The 13378-nt window shown below is 40.3% G+C and overlaps 1 non-coding gene across 1 annotated transcript; it reads left to right on the forward strand.

The window, feature by feature from the left end:
• The first annotated feature begins 11633 nt into the window (after positions 1-11633).
• LOC145103525 (small nucleolar RNA R71) lies at positions 11634-11740 on the forward strand. Its single transcript, XR_013706611.1, has one exon. It is a non-coding gene; the product is annotated as a small nucleolar RNA R71 (small nucleolar RNA).
• Positions 11741-13378: the final 1638 nt, after the last annotated feature.

Below are 13378 nucleotides of genomic sequence, written 5' to 3' on the forward strand. Positions count from 1 at the left end.
TTACCAACAATACCACAAGAAGATCAGTAGAACTTAAACTTAAAATACTATAGGAGTATTTTGTGCTATTAGTTACACGTATACTATATTCTTATACCTCTCTTCTCGCGTAGATCTAAATGGCTGGATTTCATCATGGCGACCTGTACTTCCCCAATGAAGGCAATGTCGGGTGGATCGATGAAGAGCCTGAAGATGAGCATCCAATCCCTTTGGATGATCACCTCGCGGAAGGCTTTTCGGATGGATCCGACTCCGAGCCTGAAGTCAACAACCTACCGCTCGTAGGTCAAGCCCCGAACAACAACCCTCGACCAGCATTTCCAGGTCCTACACCCATGTGGGCAAACAATCTGAATCGCTGGAGTGATGAGCAGGGTCAGCCCTTACCATACTTTGGGGACCGAACCTTTTACAATGTTAGCGATGGTGGCTCTGCTGATAGAGCTCTGCCGGTAATCATCCGCAGGATAGCTCGTAATGTCGAGCAAGGTCGAGCAGCCATCGACCGGGTCATGGAGGTTGATGCCAACTCAGGTGTCAACACCGTCCGCATTCGCCGTCTTGAAGAAGACATGGAACGGACCCGGAGAACCAACGAAACTCTGCAGCAACAGCTGGCTGCCTCCCGTGCTGAAGTCTTAGAACTTCGAGCTCGTCAGAGAGCTCAGGACCGACACCTTCAAGAGGTGTTTCGCCAAGTGTCCGACCTCAGGGATCGCCCGAGGAACTCCCATCACCATTAGATGATGTCTAGTGCATCTCTGTCTTTTGATTTAGGGATAGCCTTGAACTTATGTGCTCTAAGTGGCACTTGTCTGTAAAATATTCCTAACTTTCGGTACTCTAATTAGGAATCTAGGACTGTCAGTATTGTCCTTATGGTATGATGTAAGACCTACTGTTAGGTCGATTTTTCCTTGAACTTATTACATCAGTAATACCCGTACTATTGAAATCTATCTAATCTGTGGGAAAAATTTGTACACTTGTGTATTCCTACTAATATTTCTTGTTGTGATTTCAAACACTCATTCAAACTATTGGGCTATGGTTAGTTAGTCCATGGGTCACTCTCACATTGCTTACAAATTGATTCTTATCATCCTTCTTGTTGTTATAAACTTATAGCTGAAGGATGCCTCCTCGCAAGACTCCCAGGAATAGGAATAATCCTGTACCTCCACCGCCTCCACCACATGCAGTCATCGATACTGTAGCTCTGAATGTTGCCGTAGCTGCAGCAGTGGCAACTGCCATGGCTCAGTATCACTAATCGGATGCTAGCAGAGGTGGAACCCCTGTTGAATCAATCCCAGTTGAAATCCCGGTGCGCTCCAGGGAGTGCTCTTACAAGGATTTCACAAACTGCAAGTCAAAGCCTTTCTATGGCACCGGCGGAGTCATTGCTCTCTCGCAATGGTTCGAGAAGACTGAATCAGTCTTCGAAATCTGTTCTTGCCCTTCTGCATTTAAAGTGAAATATGTCGCGTGCACCTTCGAGGATAAAGCCCTAACGTGGTGGAACGGCCACGTCAAAGCCCTGACGCTCGTTGTGGCTAACGCCATGGGCTGGGAAACGATGAAGGACCTCATGACGGAGGAATACTGCCCGAGGGGCGAAGTCCAGAAGTTAGAACATGAACTCTGGAATCTGACTATGAAAGGCACCAACATGATCGCTTACACTGCCCGCTTTAACGAACTGGTGGCCCTATGCCCCAACATGGTTCCCACTGAAGGGAAAAAGATTGAGCGGTATGTATGGGGGCTAGTGCCTCCGTACCAGGGGAATGTCATAGCATCCAACCCTGCTACCTTCGACAGTGCCAAGCGATTGGCACAAAGACTTATTGACCATGGAGTCAAGACCCCTGCAACTACAACCACCCTAGCCATCCCAGAACCCTCTAAACCCGCTGGAAACAAGCGGAAGTTCTGGGATGAGAAGAAGAAGCAGCGTGCTTTGAAGAAACAGCAAATCGTAGCAGTACATGCTGCGGTAGCCCCTACTGCTGTTACTACTCTGGGGAAGCAGTATTCTGGAAGTTTGCCTAAATGCAACAAATGCAACTTCCACCATAACGGCGCCTGCCGTGAAATGCAGTGTACTAACTGCCACAGAAAAGGACACACTGTCCGATTCTGTAAGTTCCTGGCGCAACCGATCTCTCAAGTTCCTGGCTCAGGCGCGAGCCCAACTTGCTACGGATGTGGCGAATCAGGCCACTTTAAGAGGGACTGCCCTAAGGCGAGGAATACTGGAGGAGCAGGGAGGGTACTAGCAATAGGCCACGGGGAAGCAGTCGCTGACCCGACAGTGGTGACTGGTACTCTCCTCCTTGATAACTCCTATGCATGCATTCTGTTCGATAGTGGAGCGGAGCGAAGCTTCGTAAACCACAAATTTGCTCGCATGCTTAAGCAGCAACCACACGCACTTAATGAACAATTCACAGTAGAAATGGCCAATGGGAAAACTGAAAGTACTAATAGCATATACTTAGGTTGTCTTCTAACCTTAGATAACCATTCATTCCCAATCGACCTTATGCCGGTCTCAATAAAAAGTTTCGACGTTATTATCGGCATGGATTGGTTAAGTCTTCATCGCGCCGACATCATGTGCTACGAGAAAGCAGTCCGACTAAACCTCCCGTCTAACGAAACCCTTATAGTCTACGGCAACAAACCTGGTGCGAGTCTTCGCATTATATCTAGTATTCAAGCACGGAAATATCTGCGCAAATAATACCACACATTCCTTGCTCACGTCGTCGACACGAACCTAGAAACGAAAGAACTAAAGAACCTCCCAGTAGTGAGCGACTTTCCCGACATTTTCCCAGAAGAACTACCCGGGTTACCTCCGAAACGACAAGTCGAGTTCAGAATCGACTTAGTCCCAGGAGCTACCCCAGTAGCCAAGTCGCCCTATCGGTTAGCACCAGCCGAGATGCAAGAACTCTCTGGTCAACTTAACGAACTGCTCAGCAAGGGCTTTATAAGACCAAGTTTCTCTCCTTGGGGAGCACCGGTCTTGTTCGTTAAGAAGAAAGACGGATCATTCCGTATGTGTATTGACTACAGAGAACTCAACAAATTGACAATCAAAAATCGTTACCCTCTGCCACGCATAGACGATCTATTCGACCAACTGCAAGGGGCGAACTATTTTTCCAAGATTGATCTGAGATCCGGATATCACCAGTTACGAGTGCTCGAGGAGGATGTGCCAAAGATAGCCTTCCGAACTCGTTACGGACACTACGAGTTCGTGGTGATGCAATTCGGATTGACCAATGCGCCCGCAGTCTTCATGGATCTGATGAATAGAGTATGTCGACCTTACTTAGATCAGTTCGTCATCGTTTTCATTGACGACATCCTGATCTACTCTCGAAGTGAGAAAGAGCATGGTGATCATCTGCGACAAGTTCTAGAGACATTACGAAAAGAGAAACTTTATGCGAAGTTCTCGAAATGTGAATTTTGGATCCGAAGAGTCGAATTCTTAGGACACGTGGTGAGCGAAGAGGGAACCCACTTGGACCCATCCAAGATAAAAGCCATTGAGAACTGGTCAGCACCAAAGACACCTACAGAAATTCGTCAATTTCTAGGTCTCGCTGGCTACTACCGTAGGTTCATTCAGAACTTCTCACGAATAGCGAAGCCTCTTACGACCCTGACCCAGAAAGGCGTGGCCTTTAACTGGGAAGAGAAGCAAGAAAGAGCATTCCAAACGCTCAAACGAGCCTTGTGCACCGCACTAATACTATCCCTTCCAGAAGGAATAGAAGACTTCGTAGTCTATTGCGATGCATCCAATCAAGGACTCGGATGTGTTCTGATGCAGCGAGGTAAGGTCATCGCCTACGCCTCGAGACAGTTGAAGACACATGAGGTTAACTACACGACCCACGATCTTGAACTAGGAGCAGTAGTGTTTGCTCTGAAGATCTGGAGACATTACTTGTATGGAACGAAGAGCACTATCTTTACCGACCACAAAAGTTTACAACACATTTTCGATCAGAAGGAGCTCAACATGAGACAACGACGGTGGGTCGAGCTACTCAGTGACTACGAATGCAATATTCGTTATCATCCGGGTAAAGCCAACGTAGTAGCAGACGCCCTAAGTCGGAAAGAATATTCTGGTCGCAAAGTCAAGTCATTATCCATAACCATTCATTCACACTTGACTAAGCAAATTCAAGCGGCTCAATTTGAGGCCATTAAACCTGAAAATGTGTCGAGTGAATCCCTTAGGGGAATGGACAAAAACTTCGAAGCCAAGGGTGACGGAGCTTTATATTTCATGAACCGGATCTGGACACCGAAACACGGTGGTTTCCGAGACTTGGTCATGACCGAGGCGCACAACACTCGGTATTCCGTCCACCCAGGTTCAGATAAGATTTATCTGGATCTTAAAAAGCTTTACTGGTGGCCTAATATGAAAGCAGAGATTGCTACCTTCGTAAGTAAATGCCTTACTTGCGTGAAGGTTAAGGTCGAGTACCAGAAGCCCTCTGGTTTACTGCAACAACCAGAAATCCCGGAATGGAAGTGGGAGCGGATCACTATGGATTTCATAACCAAGTTGCCCAAGACGACGGGTGGACTTGACACCATATGGGTCATCGTTGATAGATTGACCAAGTCTGCACACTTCCTGCCTATCAAAGAAACCGACAAGATGGAGAAACTTACAAGAACATACATCAGGGAAATTGTACGGTTGCATGGTGTACCTATTTCCATTATCTCCGATAGAGATAGTAGGTTCACCTCAAGATTTTGGCAATCCCTACAACATTCCCTAGGAACAAGGCTGGACATGAGCACAGCCTACCATCCACAGACCGACGGACAGAGTGAGAGAACCATTCAAACACTGGAAGATATGTTGCGAGCCTGTGTGATTGATTTTGGGAAAGCATGGGATACTCATTTACCCCTTGTCGAATTTTCCTATAATAACAGTTATCACACAAGCATCAAGGCTGCTCCATTCAAAGCTCTCTACGACCGCAAGTGCAGATCCCCTCTGTGCTGGGCTGAGGTTGGTGATACCCAATTAGCAAGAGGGCAAGCTTCCGACAGTACTCTCACTGGTCCGGAAATCATCCGGGAAACGACAGAGAAAATCGTTCAGATCCGTGAACGATTGAAAGCCTCTAGAGACCGACAGAAGAGCTACGCCGATAAACGAAGAAAACCTTTGGAATTTCAGGTGGGAGACCGAGTCCTCCTCAAAGTCTCACCCTGGAAAGGCTTGATACGCTTCGGCAAGCGTGGGAAACTTAATCCGAGGTACATAGGGCCTTTCGAGATTCTTGCCAGAGTCGGCCCCGTAGCTTACAAACTAGATCTACCCGACACACTGCGTAACGTACATTCTACATTCCACATATCTAACTTGAAAAAGTGTCTGTCCGACGAGACTCTCGTAATCCCACTCGACGAGATCGAGATCAACGAGAGCCTCAACTTCGTGGAAGAACCTGTAGAGATCATGGACCGTGAGGTCAAGCGGATGAAACAAAGCCGTATCCCTATCGTGAAGGTTCGCTGGAACGCCAAGCGAGGACTGGAATTCACTTGGGAACGCGACGATCAGATGAAGTTGAAATACCCCCATCTTTTTGCTTAATTGTTTGTAACTTTTATTTGCTTAAATTCTAATTTCGGGACGAAATTCCCTCTAACGGGGGGATGATGTGACAACCCGAAATTTCCATTTGTACGAACCTCATCTATTCAATAGAAGCTAGTTCAGTTTCAGTAATTTTCAAGCTTTTCCGAACAAGTTTGTGTACTTTAGGGTTTATGTTTTAGATGATATCAGGAGAGTGGATACTCCTGGTTTTGCGAAACTTGGGCATTTCAAGTTTCATAATGTTACAGTCCAATATCAGGAATAAAAGTATTTTATGCCAAAATATTCCAAGACTATAAATAGTTTCTGAATGAAATTAATTCATTATTTACAATTCCAAATAGAGAAAAGCCATATTCTCTCTGACGGATCTTCGGTTTTTCATCCCATATTGTGAGTCTACTTTTCTAAATGTGTTTCAATACTTGTTAGGTGCTTATTAACACAAATTACATGTTTAGATTCCAAGATCCGGGAGTTTACCGCCCAAGAACGTTCTTGGGGAGTAAACTCCAAAATGGAACATAAATGCTTCCTAGTCCTGATTCCTTGTTAGACAACTTGTTTAGGAGTTAGGATATGATCTTTATAGGCCAAAAAGCTTCTAAGAAACACAAGTTCTAGGAGTTTACGGCCAAGGAACTTCCTTGGGCCGTAAACGCCTTTTCAAGGGTTTAAGTGCCCTAAAACTTCCCCAAATGCTTAAGGACTTTAACTACTAGTACTTGTGCTTATTTAGAACAACAAAAACCCATCAAAATCACAAGTTAGTAGGAGTTTACGGCCAAGAACTCCTCTTGGGCTGTAAACCCCTTTTTGTAGGGTAAAAATCATTCCAAGCAACCCTTAAGCCTTAAGACAATTTACCTTGAACCCTTGGGACTAGAATGTAGAGTAGAAAACATAAAAACCACTCCTTGAAAGGAGTTTACGGCCAAGGAACATATCTTGGGCCGTAAACTCCAAGTGAAGGCACTAAAGTGTGCCTCTTGTCCCCATAAGCCTTAGATAAATTCATGGAAGCCATCCTTGATGTTTAAGAGCCTCAAAACAATTAAAATCCAAGAGTTTACGGCCGTAAACTCTAGGGTGAAGGACTTTAGGCCGTAAACTCCCATATGGAGTGTTCTAGAGCCTTAAACTACTTCATGTATTATTCCAACAAAGCTAGGAGTGTTCTAGAAGCAAGATAGCACCACAAAACACCCAAAACCACCCTTTGAGGAGTTCACGGCCATAAACCCATGAGTTTACAGCCGTAAACTCCAAGTTGTGGGGTTTGTTGGGTGGTGAACTCCTATACAAGGGTATTTGATGTTTCAAACCCTTTTGCCTTGTCCCGTAGCAACTTAGATGCAACCATTTGGACCATAAGCACTCATAAAAGTGTTTAAATGTGTCCTATGAGTATTAACTTATTTATTAAGTTATTATTAGTCTAATTAGTTATATATATGCTTATTATATGATAACTAGGCTTGTGCGTGTAAACCAGTCTCCGTTTGCCACCTAGCACGGTAGCCGACACTGCAATTCAAACGACTCACCACAAGTGAGTTCATACCCCTTGAATCAACCTTTGAAATGATTTTAAATGCTTTTATAACATTTTATGGGGGGGAGTACAAGTCAAATACTTATAAGTTATTGCTTCAATCACATGTGATTGTGTTTAATCATATGTGATTAATAACTAGGAAAACAACGATTTTCACCACTGTTCAAACTGCTTTTCAAACTGCTTTACTAATGAAATGTTTTACAAAATGTTTTACTATCCAAACTTACTTATAGACTATGATTCAAACAAATGCTTCTTATGCTTAAACTGTTTTATCAACTTATGCCTTCAAAATGTTTTATAGATCGACATCAAGTCAATCTTCCCTTGAAATTATTCTTATGCTTCAAATGTTTTATGAAAACTTATTTATGCTTTTATATATAGAATTGCATGCCCATATATGTATAGATATATAAATAATGTTCAAAAGGCTTAGGAATGCCATCCGCCCTATTTCCTTTTTCTCGATTTGGATGTGGTCTGGTGGGATTTCGGGTGACCATCCGAAGGTCGTTTCCATATTACTTATATATCATATATACATGTATAGACATAAAAGTACTTCCATATTCATGGTTATTAGTACATCATTAGTTAGTTACCATCGGGGTAACACAGGATCATACATATATAGATATACTAGAAACAATACATATATAGAGATACGAGAAACAATACATATACAGATATACTAGAAACAATACATATACAGATATACGAGAAACAATATATATACAGATATACGAGAAACAATACATATACAGATATACTAGAAACAATGCATATACAGATATACAAGAAACAATACATATATAGATATACGAGAAACAATACATATACAGATATACGAGAAACAATACATATACATGAATATGATATCAATTGTGATCCACTGTATCGGTGCATGCCTTAAATGTCATGACCCGAGTTGTAGCCAGAATTCTCTTGGAGGGAGAGCGTGAGTTTGCGTATAGATCTATACGTGATTGACTATCCTACACCTTGCTGCTAGCTATAGCCGGACCTGCAGGTCTGCGGGTGCCAAACGTCATTATTTTATTACGACCATTCATTATGTCGTTGTTACCAGTCGATAGCATGGTGCAATTTATCACAATATACCTTAATATAAATCCGGTTTAAGGTAGTAGTATTTAGTACAGCAGTAGTCTTATTATACAAAGCTACAGTACTACAATGATTTACCCATTACATATTTTAGTGATAACATCACTTAAGCATTAATGTACAAACTATATTTTTAACAAATGATAGTTATACTTGGGTAATTACATACTTTTACAACAGACAAGTTTACAAAACAGTTTACCCTTGGTAGAAGGTTACTTTTATAGAAAATATAGGATTTTCTGAGAGATTCAAACTTTTACAAACACTTTCAAACATTTGCTTACATTTTTACAAACTTATACATTGAGACAGGTTTAAACGTTTTTACAAGAAACATTGACACTAAAATACTTATGAACTCACCAGCTTAATGCTGATAAACTCTTTCAAAATAACTTGTATTCTCAGGTCATCAGTAGACAGGTACAGAGGCCAGCTTTTGAGAAGATGGAGTGCATTCAAGACTCATCTCATATTATTTTGTGTTTCATTATTTTGGTGTCTATAACTGTACAGAACACAATTGTATTAAAATTATTTATTTAATGAAATGGATGATGTTGTTTGCTTATTTACATTTACTGTGTTGTGATACTATACATGACGTCCTCCGCCCCAGAACGTTTCCGCCGTTCTTGGTTTTGGGGTGTGACAGTTTTGTAAAAGGCAGTTATAAGGGACATCATTGGGTATGACATGAAAAACTTGATAGGCGTACGTAGTCAAGATGGGATTTGTTCCCTCTTACTTTTTGAGAGGTAGACATCTAAGGCCTTACTAAAAGTTGAACACTAAATAAGATTGATGTCAATCCATATCTCATGTTCAACAAGATTTCTGAGACAAAGAAATAACTGATACCACACGTTTAGTGACAAATGTAGCTTAGAGCTCCTATAATTGGTTATCGATAAGATCACACCCTTCGTATGTCATTAAAGGAAGTAGCCCGTTGCTACACGCCAACTACTGTTTATGTTAATTTGTAATGAATCTTGAGCAAGTGACATATTATTGAATCTATATGTCCAAGAATCATTTTTAATGACATTGCTAATGATATCTGATCCTATGGTCACACCTTTATCACGTTGGCATATTTTTTATATTTATTATTAATATCATTATTAATAAATATTATCATTTCTTGTATTTATTTAGAAATAATAATTTTTTATGAAAATAACAATTAAAGAGAGTATAACCAGTTATTATATCATATGGTATGATTTAATAAGTCATGTACAAAGTGTTTGACACTATGGTTAACCATTATTAAGTTAATGAGTTAACATACCATTGTTAATAAACTAGTTAGATAAATTTTGCCTTCTTCTTAAGCATAGCCAAAACCATTTTTGTAAGAGAATAGGTTGCTTGTCAACTTTCTTCTTATGTCCCCCATACTTCTAAAAGGCTACCAATACTTTATGCTATTATAATCTAAAGGTGTGTCTTGCATGGGAGTATAAAAAGGATGCATGTGCATATATTTTTTGCGCAGTTTTTTATACTTCTCTTTTGTGGCCGAAAATTTCTTCCACTCCCTACCTCACTCTCTTTTGAAGCTAGTTTGGTGATTAGAATCCCTATTGAGTTGTCTCCTTTAGTGCTTATACGAGTTAAGTTCTTAAAGAACTAAGACACTCAAGAATACAAGAAGAAACTAGCATTCTTAGTGCCTTAATATTGATGGTGGATACTTGTAGAGAAAATCATACTCGTTGGTTTTTTGTCTTCATCAACACCCTAGTTCATGTATTAGGTTCCTTTTGGTGGTTTTGTTAAAATGATTTTCAAATAAACTAGTTATTAGAAAAGTCTTCTGTTTGTTGTTCTTAAAATTATTTTACAAATTTGGTCATTTTTGGTTATCAAAACCCATCAATCATATTGTCTTGACATCACGTGGTAAGGATCAATGGTTAATCCATCTTCTATCTACATAGGACGATCAGACTTAATAATTTGGTCATTAGCTCTCCTTTTCACATTCTTGGGTTGATGCCCTCCCGGTGTTTCAACTGCATCATCCAAAGGCATTGTATAGTTGTCATTTCCGAAATCTCTAATAATGTGTGACACCATAAATAAGCACGGGTTCATAGGAAACCCATCAATCCTTGTCAGAAGTGTTGCCTCGAGGTGCTCAAAAATTCCAAAAGAATGGGTCAACTTCATAATCAACATACCCCCATATATAGGGTATCACTATCTTCTCTTTTCAGCCCGTCTATTAGAAAATCTGCCATGCAATAGGGGAGGTTGCCTAATACATTCTATGTAATAATACACTGCATAAAGAACAAATCAATAGGCACCCTATCTCCTTCCTTTTTCTGATTAATGGAGAACGTAATGAGCTTATGGGTGAACCGATGAACAATCATCCTAATCTTTCCCTCGGGAGTAGTCCCCGGTACATAAACCGCATTAGTTATTGTAGCCCACGAATCGGAATATCCCACATGCCCTGATAAATGCTTATGACAATGATCTAGAAAAGTATCAAACCCCTCGGTAAGAGCATCAAAATGATTGTAAAGATCCAACCCCCATGTCAAGTCAACTAAACTACATTGCATCCTTCTCCCCCTAAATAGAAAGTGAAGTTTGGAGGATCATGAACATCATCCACGTTTCTAAAACGAACTATGGAGAAGAACTCCACACTCAACTCTTGATAGGCTGGTTTTTGGATTCGAAAGAGTTTTCTCCATCTGGTACATGTAACCCGGACCCCGTCTTCCGCAAAACTTTCGTTAGATAAGGATCAACTATTTCCCTATCCCCATATCATTTATCCGTTCCCATCTTAGAACTAGTGGCAAAGCAATGTCCCTCATTCTCAACCATCTGAGCTTGTGTGTCCATTCCCAAAGGACCACGGGATCAACAACCTATGCAAATTCGTACCAAACAAATCTCAGTTGTTTGAGTTGGAAGTGTTCTCGATTATCACGCATTAAATAACCCAGAAGGTTTCCCAATTTGTTGTTTGGTGTTGTGGATCAAGGCTTGCTAATTTCTGAGTGTAGCATTGGTGGCATCATGTATTTTCTCAAAGAGGCTGCGAATCGGGCTTACATGGATTAAAAGTCGGTTTTCTTCTCGGGCTTCGATTGCTCCTTTTGAATGTTTGGCGAATTATTTAGTGAGAGCCTTGTTAGTTGTCAGCTCCTTTTTTGGCAATGGTCCTTGGAGTCAAAAAGTTGTCTTGTGGTCATGTTGATACAATCATAGAAGATTTATATCTCTTGTTGCACATTAAGGTCATGTAGAGGGCAATTTCATATTATTCCCGTGTATCTCTCCCAAGCTTCGTACAAGGATTCCCCATTGTGTTTTTAGAAGTTCGTGATGTGCTTCTTCAACTTAGAAACTTTTGAAAATGGAATAAAATTTTGAATGAAATCGATTCCTAAATTTTCCCATGTAGTGATCGCCCCAAGTGGTAGTAACATAAGGCAATCTTTCGTCATATCCTTGAGAGTTACAGGGAGTGGTCGCAACATTACCGTATCTTTTGTCACATTAGGAATGCTAACATAATTTGCAATATCCAACACTTCATCAATGTTTTTGTACGCATCTTCATGATCCTTCCCAAAAATGGGATGTCTACAAGCATGGCGAGGATGTGCCCCCTTAATTTCAAAGTTGGCAGTGGTTGAAATCTCGGGTGGCACAAGATTAGGATCATTGTCATTTTGCATGCAGAGCTTGTACTCCTCCATGGTCTTGTCCACAATGTTGGCCATCTCATCTTCTGGTTCACTTTCTTGTTCACATTCCTCCTCTGATTCTGTCTCGAGTTCGTATTTTCTCTCATTCTCGTTTGGTTTCCTTTTGAAAGGATAAATCACCACTTTCTTTGAACCGTATTTTTATTCTTTCTTCTCCTTGTTTCTCTTGCATAAAATTCACTTGAGATTCTTCAAACTAGGTTCTATTCTAGATGAATATTCTCATTTCATATACTAACTGCAATAAAACAAAAAAATGCGTAAAACGAACAAAAACGATAAAAAAAATAGAAAGTGTCTAAATAGATTCCACGCCATGGCCAACATAGTCCACTATGTGGCCACTACAAGAAAATAAAATAAAAACTATAATTAGTTACAGAAAAACTTAACTTCTTATGGAATGAGTTCCATACAAGGATCGACAGATAGAAGATAAATTTAACTATAACAAACTCAATTCCCGTCAACGGTGCCAAAAACTTGATACATATTTTATATGCTAGTTTTTTTTATTTATAATGAAAAAAAATCTAGACTAGCTAATACACAATAGGTAATGTACCTAATCGAGGAATAAAATAGTTTAGGTAAGTCGGGTATCGAACACAAGGAACAACAATGATTAAAAGCTAAAATATCTTCTAGAGTTAACCAGTTTAAACAAGAAATTAGAGAGGGGGGTGTTCTAGTTTTGTTAGTCCAGATTACTTAAGAAAAATTAATAAAAGAAAATTAAACTTAAGAAGAAACAAAAAATGGTTTTTAAGACAAAATATAAAACAAATTTCATTTTCCTGTCCATGAAGATATATATGGCTTTCTGAAGTGGTTCTCACATCGCCTAGATACCCATGATTTTCGATTGTGGGACACCTTGTCTACATAAATCATTGGTTTCTATAATGTTTGATCCCATCAAAAGAATTACTTGATATAGATGAAATATTAGGAGGTTTTCTCTTTGAGGTATCACTAATATGATGAACCTTAATAATATCTTCTTTCTTTTCAGGTATAACATCATGAACTTTGGTGCAAGGATCTTCAACAACATTTGGAGAACATGATTCATCAGCAACATCTTTCTCTTTCTTTTTTTCTAGGGATTCTTCAACCATTTTTACTTGGAGTCTTCATTTGATGTTATAGCAGCTTTAACAACTTCTTTTTTCTGTTGCATTTTTATTTCGTGCAACTCTTTCTCTTTCACTATCAAATGGATTACATCGAGTTCATTTATCAGAACTGTATCACTCTTCATAGGAT

The sequence above is a fragment of the Lactuca serriola genome, chromosome 4 (assembly GCF_051521515.1).
Source record: "Lactuca serriola cultivar US96UC23 chromosome 4, Lser_US96UC23_V15, whole genome shotgun sequence".
NCBI lineage: Eukaryota > Viridiplantae > Streptophyta > Magnoliopsida > Asterales > Asteraceae > Lactuca > Lactuca serriola.